This window comes from Sturnira hondurensis, unplaced genomic scaffold (genome assembly GCF_014824575.4).
Source record: "Sturnira hondurensis isolate 20B ecotype Veracruz unplaced genomic scaffold, ASM1482457v3 Scaffold0022566, whole genome shotgun sequence".
NCBI lineage: Eukaryota > Metazoa > Chordata > Mammalia > Chiroptera > Phyllostomidae > Sturnira > Sturnira hondurensis.
The window spans coordinates 16127875-16142846 of NW_028095197.1; the positions used below are offsets into that span (position 1 = coordinate 16127875).

The following is a 14972-nucleotide window of genomic DNA, read 5'->3' on the forward strand; positions in this document are numbered from 1 at the left end:
CCTCTGCTGGGAGTTGGCCTGCAGGGAACTGGCCTGCAACCCAGGCATATGCCCTGACTGGGAATTGAACCGCGATCCTCTGGTTCACAGGCCTGTGCTCAATCCACTGAGCTATGCCAGCCAGGGCTCTCCTCCACTTTTAAAAGACCTTTGGCCCAGCTGTCACATGTCTGGTAGCTGAGCTCTAGCACTGGGCCAAGAGGACCGACAAGCAGCAAATAAATAATAGTAAGAGAATTTAGATACAGTCAATCATGCCCAGAGATCTCATTTTTGAAATTATTGTTGCTGATTTTTAAAAAATGTTTAAATAGTAATAGATAGTGTTCTGTCATGGGTACATATTTTAGTTTTGATTTTCTGACCTAGATATCTGTCTTGACTCCAGATTTAGAGCTTGCCCTTCATCTATGCCTCCTCACAGTTAACCTTACAGTTACAGACTCTCGTGTTCTCTATATGCATTTTTTAAAGCCTCATAACAATCCTGGAAGTATTTAATTATTCTTTCATAAATTTAGAAACTGATGCACGAAGCCCACTGAGCCACTAATAAGAGGGAGCTGCAAACTAGTAAGTAAATGTTGATTGCTATATTTGGTTTTGTCTGTATGCTACACATTAAATCAATAAATACTCAGCATTTCCTCCTTGGAATGGGCAGATTTCCAAAATAAACATCAAAAAGATACTAAAGATTTCTTGCAAAGATGGAGGCATAAGTAAATGCACTTTGCCTCTTCACACAACTGAAAGAAGGACAACAACTAATTTTTTAAAAAATCAGAACTGCCAGAAAATCAAACTGTGTGGAACTCTGACAACCAAGGAGTTAAAGAAGAAACATTCATTCAGACTAGTAGGAGGAGTGGAGATGAGCAGCAGGGGAGGACCGGATGTGCAGCAAGGCAGGGGATCTAGGACCAGGTGGGCTAGGCCGTGGCTAGCAGACCAGGATGGGCAAGGCAGTGGCTGGACAAGGCAGTGGATGGAACAGGTGGCCCCGCTTTTGCACACAGATAAACCAGGGGAACAACTGGGGAGCAAAACAGACCATGCAACCCAGGGTTCCAGCACAGGAAAAGAAAGCCTCAAAACCTCTGGCTATAAAAAAACCTGTGGGGGTTGCAGCGGCTGGAGAAACTCCTGGCCTCACAGGAGAGTTCACTGGAGAGATCCACAGAGTCCTAGATTATACACAACCCACTCACCCAGGTATCAGCACCAGAAGAGCCCAATTTGCTTGTGGGTAGCAGAGGAAGTGACTGAAAGCCAGGGGAGAGCAGAGTAAACAGCACTGTTCCCTCTTGGACCCCTCCCCTACCTACACAATAAAACAGTGATGTAGGTTGCCCCACCCTGGCAAATACCTAAGGCTCTGCCCCTCACAACTTAACAGGTGCACCAAGACAAAGAAATATGGCCCAACTGGAAAGACAGATCAAAACTCCAAAAACAGATGAAGAGATAACCATCCTATCAGATGCAGAGTTTAAAACAGTGGTAATCCGGATGCTCACAGAAATGGTTGCAAAATAGAGGAAAAAGGGAAGGTTATGCAAAGTGAAATAAAGAAAAATATACATGAAACCAACAGTGAAGGCAAGGAAACTGGGACTCAAATCAATTATTTGAAGCAGAAGGAAGAAATAAGCATTCAACCAGAGCAGAATAAAGAAACGAAAATTCAAAAAAAAAATGAGGAGAGGCTTAGGAAACTCCAAGACAACTTTAAACATTCCAACATTCAAATTAGGGACGTGCCATAAGGAGAAGAAGAGCAAGAAATTGAAAAACCTATTTGAAAAAGTAATAAAGGAGAGCTTTTTTAATCTGGCAAAGGAAATAAACTTCCAGGAAGTCCAAGAAGCTTAGAGAGTCCCAAAGAAGTTGGACCCAAGGAAGCACACACCAAGGCACATCATAATTACATTAACCAAGACTAAAGATGAAGAGAGAATTTTAAAAGCAGCAAAAGAAAAGGAGACAATTACCTACAAAGGAGTTCCCATAAGACTATCAGCTGATTTCTCAAAAGAAACCTTGCAGGTAAGAAGGGGCTGGAAAGAAGTATTCCAAGTCATGAAAGGCAAGGACCTACATCCAAGATTACTCTATCCAGCAAAGCTATCGTTTAGAATGGAAGGGCAAATAAAGTGCTTCCCAGATAAGATCAAGTTAAGGGAGTTCGTCATCACCAAGCCCTTATTATATGAAAGGTTAAAGGGACTTATCTGAGAAAAAGAAGACGATCAAATCTATGAAGAGTAAAATGACAAACCAACAACTCAACAACTACCAACAACTGAACCTAAAACAAAAACAAACTAAGCAAACAGCTAAAACAGGAACAGAATCACAGAAATAGAGTTCACATGTAGGGTTATCAGTGGGGAGGTGAAGTGGGGAGGATGGGGGAAAATCTACAGGGTATAAAAAGCATAAATGGTAGGTAAAACATAGACAGAGGGAGATTAAGAATAGTATACAAAATGGAGAAGCCAAAAAAAATGATCTGTATGACCTATGGACATGAACTAAGCAGAGGAAATGCTGGTAGGAGGGCCGGTGCAGGGTGCAAGGGAATAAAGGGGAGGAAAAAATGGAACAACTGTAATAGCATAATCAATAAGATACCGTTTAAAAATAGATACTCAATGATAAACTTGTTGTGCTTTCTAAACACTTAAAAAACATGTAACCAATGAATAACTTTTGTGAAGCACTGTTCTTAGCAACTTGCTGGGAGACCAAACCCTAACCTAGGAGACAGGAGGGAGCATGTGTAGATTCCAGGTTACGGTGAAAGGGGAACTAACATGAAGTCTCCATGGAGTCAGTCACGGGCTGAATATTAGTGAACGCAAAGCCAAGTCAACTTGGTGCTGGCAGTTATTACTCAAAATCTCTACTGGGTGAACTGAACTCTGAGTAAAGGCTTGTTTTGGAAATCAGATGAATATATGCAAGGAACAAGGTGTATGTGCCTTAAAATAATATTTAATACGTTTGTTTTATAAACTGGGCAAACATTTGGTTTGGTCAGGCTTTATGATATAAAAGAAACTTTGTGCTGGCAAAATATATTTGCAAAATTTAAGATTTTCTAATGGCCAAAGAGATATATTTGTTGTAGAAATGTTTTAAAATTTGAGAAGCACAGTGGAAACAATGTAGAAATGCAGTGAAAGAAATATTACATACCTATAATTAAATCGCCTAGGAAAAATTAAATCACCTGGAAAAAACTATTAACACTTTGATTATGCTTCTCTAATCAATTTTTCAATGGCTAGATAAAATCACACATATTTAAAAATATGAGATAATGCTATATATACAGTTTTAAAATTTCTTTCCCTTAAGTCATGAGAGTGACTTAATAGTAATATCGTTTAACATTTCCTTTAGAATTTGATAGCTATATAGCTTTCTATTAGATTGATGAACATAAGTTCTTTAATCACTTGTTGTTGGGCATTGATGAAGCTCCTTATACATTAATTTTTGATGACAGTCATGAATATTTCCTTCATAGAATTTCTAAAAGCTTATTTCCTGGATTAAAGGAGTATATCTTACTACATCTAGAATAATGAAACTTTTCATATTCCTCCCAACAGAGAACTAGATGTCCTGTTTTTCCCATATCTTCATCAACTGGGAATCATATCCTCTCAACAACTGGAAAATATAAGCGTATATATGTATATACACACATTCTCTCTCTCTCTCTCTCTATATATATATATATGTATATATATATATACACATATATATATACAATACTATATTATTAGCAGTATTAATAAGGTCTTTGTAACATTTATAACTACCAAACGCAAAAATGGAGGGTCTACCATTTAACTTTAAATGCCTTTAAATAATTACACAGATAACTGACAATTTAGTTCAAACAAAGCAGCAGACTTCATAGTGTGTGTATGTATGTGTATGTATGTATATATGGTATATACAGGATGGGGCAAAAGTAGGTTTACAGTTACTCATATGTAAAATATGTAATAGTTAATAAATAATACAAAAATAAACTTTTATATACTCTCAACTATAAACCTATTTTTGCCCCACACTGTATAAAATTATATATTGTATAGATTACATATAAATTCCACATTTTCTAAATTTTTTCTAAGTCAAAGTATTCTTCTTTCAAGACAATTTTTCTATGTATTATAAAAAATAACCAGTGATTATAATTTTGCATCTAGGTCTTTTACCTAGCATGAGGCCATTTTTCTACTTTATTATAAAATCTCATAAACAATTTTAAACTGCCTGATGTGTCATCGTGGGGAGATATTACTGTTTACTTAACCATTCCTCTTATCTTAATCACATTATTTTCAATTATCTGTATCATTTTTTGTGTGTGTGAATCTTTTCTTCATTTGTTTCCTTAGGGTAGATTCTAAGAGAAACAATTAAGGGGACAAAAAGTGAGAACATTTTAAGACTTTATATACATATTATTAAATTGTGCTAAAAAGACTGTATTAATTTTTAATTTCTATTAAAACATATGAGAGGATTTAATTTGGGGTTATAAAAGCCATCACTGGAACACATTATCTATCTATCTAACCTTCAACTGAGAACTTATTGGTTTTAGGGAGAGAGAGAAACAGTGATTGGTTGCCTCTCCTACGCACCTCAACCAGGATGGAACCCTTGGGACCAAACCTACAATCCAGGCATGTAACCTGACGAGGAATCGAACCAGTGGCCTTTGGGTTTACAGATGATGATTCAATGAACCGAGCCACATCAGCCAGGACATTTCTTATTTAAAAAAATTATAAAAGTGATTTGTGTTTGTACACACAATAATTTAGGAACACTTTTTTTGCCCTTCATCTCTCACTCCTTACTGTCAGTTTGGGATGTCTACTAGACATTTTTTAATCCAAAATATTTTTATTATTTTAATTTTAACAAAAATATATTTATTTTGATGTATATTAGAAATGTATATGTGAATAGCCCATCAGACCTTTGACTTTATGAGTATTATTGCTTCTAATGAAGCTAAAAAGCTTTTAAATTGATTTAAAAATAATATATGTAAGTGGGCTCTGTGGCACAATAGAAAGCACATTGGACTTCTAGTAATAAAAATAATATGTATTAAGTAAATAAAAGTACAAATGGTATGGAAATATGTAAACCAAAAAATATGAAAGGGAATATGAGAATGACAACTTTAGGAAATGGCCGTGGAGGCATAGCTTCCAGGGCTGACTGCCTCCACCCCTTCTGTGTTCTTGACCAAGTCACATCCCCTCTCTGGGCTCCATTTGAGTACAAGCACTAGGCATCTGGAAATACCAGTCTTTCTATTGCAAGGGATGCCTCAACAATGGGTGATCTTTCAGTTGCCATTGTTTTCTTCTGAATTTTTGGTTAATCTAATAATCATAGTTGACTCGAGCTTACTTTCTTTCCTAAAAAACAAGCAAACAAAATAACTTCTCCAATATGAATTAATGTAAATTATTAGTTAAGGAAAGACATTTGCTTTAAGATGAAGTCCCAAAATTTTATCTTAAAATACTACCTCTCCATAACTCCATAGGAGAAACAAATTTTCAAATCGATCAGTCTCCTTGTGGCCAAGCTCCTGTATTGCTTTTGACTAAGTCAGAAATCTAAAGTTCTATAACCAAGTGACGCGATTTTAAAGCTAGTGGCTCATCTTTGTATTCCTAGTATTCCTGGTATTCAGTGAGTAGGGCACACTGTCTGTGCTAGACAAATATTCAGTGGTTGGATGATATTCCACATGAATGAATGTTTCATACCACAGTAACTAGTTTAATAGAACTGTAAATTTAACTCCTACCTATGGGAGACATTTTAAACTTTTTTAGAACATTGCTATTGAAAGATCTTCTTCAGTATCCAAAGGTATATATATATGAAGATTCATACAGAGTAAGTTTAGTATGTTATTGCAATTTCTCTTCCTGTGAGAGCTGTTCAGAACTGTGACTCGTCCACCTTTGTCTTCTTTTAGTCACTTCTCCCTAAGCATGGACACTAGTCCATCAGTTACATGTGTGTGAATACAGGTTTATGAGAACATAACGGATCAGGTTTTTTCCATAAGAGGTCAGAATTTTTTTCCATAAGGGATCAGATTTTTTTCTCCATAAAGGATCAGAAAGAAGGTGTGCTAGTGACTTTCTTTCTATTTGGAGGGCTCATATTATCCAACTTGGAATTTTCAGAAAAAACATTTAAAGGCTGAGTAATTTCTATCAAGAGTAAAGGAGCTCAAAATTTTTAGAAAACAGAATAACAAACACTTAAATTATAAAAGTACTGTTTACAATTGAGAAGTTTTATATATGCAGGAAAAGAACAGGTTCGAGAGGTGTGTCCTAACACGGTTTAAGGATGAAATAACCAAGAATTCTGAAAAAGCCATATTCTCTACTCATCTTTGTTTTGCTAAAACCATCAGCTTGAATAGTTTCCCAGCTGGAATTTAGAAAGTGGGGTTATAAACTGGATTTTCCCTTCTTCTTCTTTCTTCTTCTTCTTTTTTTCTTCTTCTCCTTCTCCTTCTTCTTTTGGTATAGTTTTCAGGAAGCAGGGGGACTTTTCCTTTTTTATATGACAGAAAGTAAAATATGAAACAATGACATTGGAACACCAATACGCTCTTGTTTCAGCTGAAATTCTACCTTTTTTATTGTAGCCTCTGGACCAACTCTTCCTTCTTCCCATAATTCCTTCCTGCAGGTGATAGAAGCTCCCTTCCCCCACCCCCAAGCACTTTTAAGCAATGTGGATGCCTTCCTTTCCTAAACCTCTAAAAATTAAAATGATTTAGAGACCATCCCTGTCCTTGCTGGAGTTGGGCGAGTAAGCGGATCATATTTGCATGGGTCACTCTGATTATAGGACTACACTCCTTCTTGAACCAAAATGGCAAGATTTATTATTCGATTAATGCTCATAAAGTCACTCTTTTGATGAGCCATAATTTCCCTTTATGAGGAATCTGTATGCCAGTCACCCATGATAAGGGAGAAGAGAGTCCAGACTTCCAACAGATTCATTTTTCCTGGAACATTAATAAAGTCTTGAAATCCCATATGACTCCAGGGGATAATGGCATAGGGTACAGTAACAAAAGGCAAATTGTCACGGGGTCAACTTGTCCCCATGAGACTTCCCTCACGTTGTTGGCTGTGTACAAAACCTAAGCTTTTCTGTTTTAATTTAAAAATGTAGAAATTAGCCCTCCTGGTGGAGAAGACAACCCACCAACTAGGCTCATGTTATCTTTGTGAATATTCTTAAGGAATGAAATAGCAGGAGGTGTGAACTTTCTCCTGTTTATCTTAATGGTCTGCTAATGGCAAAGCATAATTACAGTTACTTAAGTGCCAAGTTTATCAAGATTTTCACTAAGACCCTCGGCCACAGCGCTTTCCTTGACTATCCCAGCTTTTAGTTATCCAATTGCTTTGCTATCATCGGAAAGAAAACTACCCCCCAATAAAAACAAGCAAAAACAAACAAAAAGCCCACTCCCCAACCTTCTTTCATTTGTTTCAATTATTTTAGTTGGACAGTTAAGACACTTGTGACTCAAAAAAAAAAAAAAGTCGAAAAATACATGTATGGGATCAGTAATTGAGATTTTAGCCTTCCCACATTAAAAAAAAATCAGGGCTATGCGGGAGCTTTGCAGTAGTTTGCTTCATGGCTTTGGGAAATGAATTTGCTTCTGAACCAGAAAGTGGTCTTTCTGAAGCCCATCCTGTATTGGGGATGGACACTTAGCCCTCGTACCTCCCTCCCGACACACACGGGAGGAGCCCGAAAGCCACCTCTCTCTCCACCGGTCTTCGGATCTCCTCACCGCCTTTGTCCCTTCTAGACTCGGAGGCTTGGAAAGGAGGTTTGGTTTCGAAGGATTGGAGCGTTTGAAGGGCGGGGCCATCTCCAAGTCCATCTCCCCTTTTTGTCCTCTCCTCCTGGGACAGGAGGGAGGAGCCAGGTCCCCCCGCGGCCGGTTCGGGAGTTCTCTATCTCGGTCGCTCGAGGTGAGTGTGAAAGGGCGACAGCCCGTTTAATTGTAGCGCAGGCTAATTTCTGGAGTTCACCGCAATCGGTCCGCCAACCGCTTCCCGGGTCTTTGCCAAGAGGGTTTATGAGGTCTGAGGCATGTTGGGGCGCGCTCACGTTTTCGCGAAAGGCTCCTCCCCAGGGCTCATTCCCCGACTGCGGGAAGCCCTACCGTGCCCCGAGAGCCTCGGGTTTCCTCTGACCTCGTCGCTCCTTCCTCCTCCCCACGGCCCGGTTCCCCACGCCCCTGCCCCCGGGGAAGGGCGGCCCCTATCTTAGGATTTCCGACCCGAGCCAACCCAGAAGGTACCTCCACGTCGATGAAGATTTTATCACAGCCTCCAAAACCCGGCAGTAATAGGAGCTTTCAACCTGAAATACGATTGTTATTTTCCCGGTGCAGAGCTTGACATAAGAAGTCAGCTTTTTATTAAAGACAAAGAGGTAAATTATCAGCCGGGGCACTGAAAGGGGCGGCGGAGACCTGGCGCGTTTCCTCTCTTTGCCACGAGGAATTTATGGGGGAGCGGCGGCCAGCGCTCAGACACCCTTGGGGTCCCGTGGGGGAGGAGCTCGGGGCAGAAGGACTTCCCCAAGTCCCTCCAGGCACCTGGGAGAGTCCTTGCAGTTCTGCACAAAGCCAGGATCGTGTCAGTTCTGAACACTGAACAGCCAGAGCGTCCTCCACTCTCCTTTCTTTCTCTTCTCTTTCTTTCGACTCCCGTGTCCCTCTCGCCTCTGCGCTTTCTTCTCCTTGTTCTCCTCTCCCTACTTTTTCTCTCCCCTTTCCTGGCCTTTCCTCTCCCCCATCCTTTCTTCTCCACCGCACGCGTAGAGTGTCATTTATTTATTTATTTACCACCCCCGCCATCAACACCCTTTTAGGGCTCCCAAGCTTTTCAGTGTGAGTGGGAGGAGAAAAGGGCAGGAAGTGTTGACTCGGAGGGGGGTGACATCGTGCCTCTGGGTGAGAGATTCTACCCCAGAATAAACGACTGGGGAATATCTTGGGAAAAGAGGATTCAGATCTGTTTGTGAAACCCCGCTATGCGATGGAAACCAACTCGGCGCGCGTCTCCTTCCCCTTTACTGTATGGGTTTACGGGTCTATCTTCCCGGATTGTTGTTTGGAAGGGGAAGGGAGTATTAAAGAGGGCAATCTTGCTTTGGATCCTCAACACCGCGCCTTCTCCACCGGATGCGCGCTCCCCGATGCAAAGGAATCCAGCAACATCCCCCAATTCAGACGCGGACAAAAGAAACTTTAATTAAGGTCTCCAAAATACGCGCTGCGCGTTTCTCTCTCCGGAGGCTGTTGATGTTCAGCTCGAGGATGCGAGAAATAGAAATGGTACCACCAGCCCATGCCCTTGAACTTCAATTGCTCCTGACTGGCTGTATTGATTTTTATACTATAGGCAACCCCTGACTCCCCCCCTCCCCGCCCCGCCCCAATCAAATTAAAGCCTTAGGAAATGTTCGAACTGGTGTGAGTGGAGGCATCCCCACACCTTGGCAAAACGGACAGGTAAGAACGATTTGGGGGAAATTACACTAAATAAAAATTCAAGGTGTGAAAGCTTCATCTTGGCTCTCTTGTCTTCAACACCATGACACCTTATCATTAGGAGCGTTGATTGTTACTTTCCGAACCTTTAGATGATCGGCCAGAACGTGCAAACAACGCCGGGCTGGAGGGTGCAAAGTTATTTAAGTAGGCTTTTTTTTTTTCCTTTTGGTGCGCCGTCAAAACATTTCGCAAGTTAGGAAAAGAAAGTGGTGGTTCCGAGGCTCGGAATGATGGGTGGTTCTCTCCCTCCCCACACCTCTTTCCATATCAGAAAAGAAAGAAAATGCACAATGAGCCTTTATTTCGGGGGAGAAAACTTCAAAATACGTGCCAGTAAAGGACAATTTGAGCTTTTCACTGGAGATACTCACACCGCAAGCTGGAAAGGGATTAAAAAGCCCCACGTGGTTGATCTGGATTTAGACTTGCAACCTCTAGTTCCCCATATCTGTTCTCTGCTGCAAAGATTGGCCTCTAGATGGATGAGTGTGAGGGACGGGCTGGGGCTCGGCGCCTGGGGCAGAGCTGATGGTGGGAGCGCTATGCGCTGCGGGTCAGGGTCCTCACTGGGGGCTTCCTCTGCCGGCCAGGGCGGCCGGGCGCCTCCGGGACGCGAGCGCGCACGTCTCTGCCCGGCCGCTGCGCTCCACGCACCGCCTTCTCCGCAGGTCTTTATTCATCTCATCTCCCTCTACCCCTTCTCCTCCTCCTTTGCCTCCTTCTCCTCCTCTTCCTCCTCCTCCTCTACTGCCGCCACCTCCTCCTCTTGCATCTCACTGGCCTGGCTCTGTGTTGCTCTGAGTGACAAAGACAATGTCCCAGCCTTAACTTCGCAACCACCTTGCCTGCTTCTGGGGTTCAGTGGGGAGGGGGGACAGCAACCGCAGCCTCAGCATCTCCTCCAGCTTCTGCTCTTCTCCAGCTCTTGGATAATTCTTCCCTTCTATCCCCCCAGCCCTTTCCTCGTTTCTTTCTTTCTTTTTTCTTCCTTTCTCTTGCACGTTGTTGTTGTTATTAGAAAGGCTTCGCGCACCCCCTGGTGCTCCGGCGTTTTGTGTGGCAGGAGAAGATTGTCTTCCTTCTCTCTTTCTGTCTTGCTTTCTCTCTCCCTCTGGTTTCTCATTATTCAGAGAGAGACACAGAGGGAGGGAGAGAGAGAGCGCGCGCAAGGGAGAGGGAGGAGAGGAGAGAGAAGAGGAGAGAGAGGGGAGAGAGTGAGAGGGAGGGAGGGAGAGAGAGGGAGAGGGAGAGAGAGACGGATATCTCAGGTCATCTGCAGCTGCAGCGAGTCTGAGGAGCCGAGGAAGGCAGGGAAGATGGCGATCCTCCATTGCTGAGACCCGGCAGAAGCACATGAGACTCCCAAACAACTTCCACAACAATAACCCGAGCAGGAAGAGGAGAAAGAGAAAGAGGATAAGGAGGCGGTGGGGCTGGAGCACCCGAAACACCTCCCGGCGCCGGGACGCTTCTTCCGTAAGTTACTGCAATTAACAGTCACCTCGGGGTGGTCCGAGTGCCCCGAGCAGGAGAGCGCGGGGTGGTGGACGCACAAACGCGCTCATTCATTCGGCCGAGGAGGGTTGGTGGAGCCGGAGGAGAGGAAGTCCCCTGCCTGGACTGGCTGTTGGAAGAGAAGAAGCCAGCGAGCAGAGGAGGAGGAGGGGGAGGAGGGAGAGCGGGAGGGGGAGGAGGAAGAGGAGGAGGAGAAGCGAGGGAGGAAGAGGAGGAGGAAGAGGTGGAGAAGGTGGTGGTGGTAGCAGGGGCAGTGAGGTGGCTGTGCTTTTTCTGCTGGCTGCTCCTTCGGCTGGGGGGAGTGGAGCGCTGTGGCTTAATTAATTTCGTGTAGTTCTATGGAGAGAAGAGAAAATGAAAGATGAGTGAGAAGAGAGCTAGAGGCTTAGGACCAATGCTTCAAGCTTGGGGACAGGAGTAGGGACAGAGAGGGGGGCGGAGGGCGGGAGGCGAGGAGACCTTAGCAGAGAGCCAGAGGGAGCGAGCGAGGGGCCGAGGAGGGAGCGCTCTGAGCCGCCCCGACCTGAGCCGGTTGACCTCTTTCTTTCTCTGTCCCTCTCCTTCCTTTCCCCCTCTCTGTCTGCCTGTCCCCAGCCCGATGGCAAAGCCGTGCGGATTGGCACCCCCCTCTTCCTCAGGTATTTGGCTCTCTCCCTCTCTCTCTGTCTCCGAAGTTGGGATGCGGGGTCGGGATGTGTCGGGGGTGGCGGCTGCTGCTGCTGCTGCTGCTGCTGCTGCTGGTGGTGCTGCTGGTGAGGACAGAGGCGAGGAGCGGGGGGCGCGGGCCGGGTGGGGGGAGCGCAGGTCCAGGAGCAGCTGAGGAGCTGTCTCCAGGCTGGGGGTTCAGAAGCGTCTGGTGGAAGAGGACAACGGTTTCTGGAGAGGAGAAGCCATTACACACGCTTGGCTCTCTTCTGAGGAAGGGAGGAAAGAAGGCAAGGGTCCTAGGGGTCGTCTCCTGGTGCAGTTCCCAGGGGTCTGCCCTCCTTCCAGGCACAAGGAGAAGCCGCAGCCGCCCCCCATTGGAGCAGCCCCTCTCTTTCCCTTTCTTTATCTCCCTGTCCTCCATTTGCAAGCTGTCTGCTTTGGTTCCAGTCCAGACTCCAAAACACAAAGCTCCTTCTCACGTTCATTCTCCAGGCTTTTCACCATTCCTGAAGGAACCCTCGTTTTCTTTTCATTGTAGCTTCTAACCTACAGAGAGGGAGGGAGGCTGCCTGGAGTTCCTTTTATATTCCTCCCCTACCAAAAAAAAAAAAGTTTCATTTTTAAGCACGCGCCTGGGATGGGAAAAGACCAACCAGTTGGGGCTTCCTCCCAGGGTTCTGGGGGGCTGTGTCTGAGTGTCTGTGTTGGCTGTTTGGTTTGCTTTGGTTTTGTTTCTGGAGGTGGCTTGCAGGTTTTGGAGGAAGTGACTAGTTTGGTTGGGAGCTGGGAACTGAGTCAGGTAAGCCTGTGTCATGTTGTAACTCCACCAGAAAATGGAGGAGAGCGGGTTTCCAGGAGACAAAGCTGAGATGAGAAGTGTTTATAAAATTATGGATGTCTCCATTTTGAAGCTCTGTTGGTGATGGCTGGAGGAGGAGGCTTGCCTGCCTACTCCTTCTGCCTTTCCTGGGGGAAATCTTGTGGTTCCTCACTGTCTATTCATTATGCAAAGAAATGAGGGGCTTTTAAGGGCTGCTCAGATTTTTCTCCCACCAAAGGAGTGCTTTCACAAGTTATTGAGATGTTTGTTTCCATTTTAAAGTAAACTTTTGGGGGTTTTTTTCCCCCTTGTGAGTGGACCTGAAGGGTTTTGACCTCCTTCAGGAAAAGGCAAGGCAAAACCTTAAACAATTTCCACTGAGGTCTTCACACAACTTTAAGCTGCTCCAGGTCTCCTGAAAGTCACGAGGAAATGCTATTTCCTCCTTGTGAAGCTGGTGGTGGTCCTAAGCTGAGATTCTGGAGTCCTGGGGCTTGGTTATCATCATGTTTTGATGCATTGCAAGACTTTATTGTCTGGTTTGGGTTGATCTCTGGGAAAGAAAACAAAAACCAACCACAAACCCTCCAAGATCTCAGAGGAACTCTGACCGACACCAGTTTCTCCAGGGTCTCCATTTCTCTTCAGGTTGTTCCATTTGTGTATTTGGCCTTCTTTTAGTTCCTTTGTTTTCCCCTTCCTTTTCCATTCTGCTATTTTTTTCCTGTGCTCTAAAGTACTGCAAGTCTTCACAAATATCAAATATCTTCTTGAGAATGTCACTATGGAAACACATTTTTAAGAAATCTTATGCCAGTTGAGAAAAACCTACGTCCAGGTATCTTCACCTTTTTAATTGGGAGGAATTTATTAGTCTTACAGGAAGACATTTTGTGAGGGTGACTGGAAGAAAGAACCCAATCCTAGCTCAGTCCACACAACATTGATTGGAATTCTTCACAGATTAGTTCTAGAGAATGTATGTAATCAATCCAAGAACTGAATCCTGAAATGCTTGAGGATTTTATAAAAGCCAATCATGAAGATGTTGCTTTTCCATTAGGTAAGGTAGCCATCTTGAGGATGAGGGAAGATGTTGGAAGAATTTTAGATGGACTGTTGAAGATAGGTGAGGAGGGCTCCATGGTGGGATGAAAACTTGAAGGACATTCAGAACCAATTAATATATTGTAAGAAGGCTGATTAGACCTTGTTTTCAACTAAGGAGAAACACAGAGAGGTACCAGCTTCAACAGAAACAAGGAACACATTGGTGAGCGACTTGTACCAGCTTTTTTCTTGCTTTGCTTTCTCATTATGTGTCAGATTTTTGTGTGTGTCAGATTTTTCGTAAACTTCCTTATGTCTACAGTATTTTTGTGCATATTGAAGTGGTTTTAGATTCCAGATGCAATTATATTCTGTTGAGTAGCTGGTAGCAGTGTCATTCAGCAAATGCACAATGCTGTCTATGACAACATCACATTTTTCAAACCAAACTGTTGTGTCATTAATTGAGGGTTATTGTTCTTCTGAGGGGTGTGAAAGGAGAGGGGGAGACACATGGTTCTTTAGCTGGTAATTGTCCCTGGTCAATGAAATAAAACCCTGTTTTTGCAGATGAAGATGTATGGTTTTCAAGATTTTCACTTGATGTGTGTGCTCATTTAAAAATACTTCTCTTCAGATCTCTGCTTCTTTATTCAAAACCTAGGCCTTTCCAAGAGCACTTTAAAATCTGACTTGGAATCATACCGTTTATTATTAATTTTTGAATGTTATCTTTTGATGCCCGTTACTCCTAAGTGGAATGTCCTCAATGTTTTATTTAAATTGGCTAATGCATGGGAGGATGCTACATGTTCAAACTCAGAAGTTCAAATGCAAGGGGATGAGGAGTTATTTGGGAAAGTAATTACCAGAAAATTTTGCATCTAATTAGCAGATGTGTTTATGTAAATTTAAATATGTTGTACACTGATCTTGAAGCAAACTTCCATAATGTCTTTTTTGTTGTTGATACCAGGATGAAGGCTACTGACTGACTTCATTGTGGGGTGGAGGGTGGGAACCTGATAAACCAATTGTCAGTCCAGCAGTTTGACTCACCACATTGTTTGCCTGTGCAACCAAATGTTTCCGTGTCTTTATAGACAAATTTCAAAGAGGTGAGCTTTCCGGAGGGAAAGAAGTAAGTGTCTAAGAGGCATTTCAGAGTTTAAGAATATGTTCTAACTTGTTACCTAACAGACCCGTCCCATCTCTTGTCCCCTTATCAATATGGGAAGTACCGTAACACCAAAGACATGGTTTCTT

At 43.2% G+C, this 14972-nt stretch overlaps 1 protein-coding gene across 8 annotated transcripts in view; it reads left to right on the plus strand.

Annotated features, from left to right (window-relative positions):
* Window positions 1-10933: 10933 nt before the first annotated feature.
* Window positions 10934-14972, plus strand: part of ZNF462 (zinc finger protein 462) — a 134904-nt gene continuing 130865 nt past the window's right edge. For 6 of the 8 annotated variants that reach the window (XR_005064995.1, XR_005064996.1, XM_037036065.1 and 3 more), the window contains exon 1: window positions 10934-11149. The gene's annotated coding sequence lies outside the window, so the exon portion shown is untranslated. Of the gene's footprint in view, window positions 11150-11388; window positions 11827-13719; window positions 13930-14972 lie in introns of those variants that run through there. The other 2 variants (XM_037036066.1, XM_037036067.1) reach the window with 2 other exon arrangements.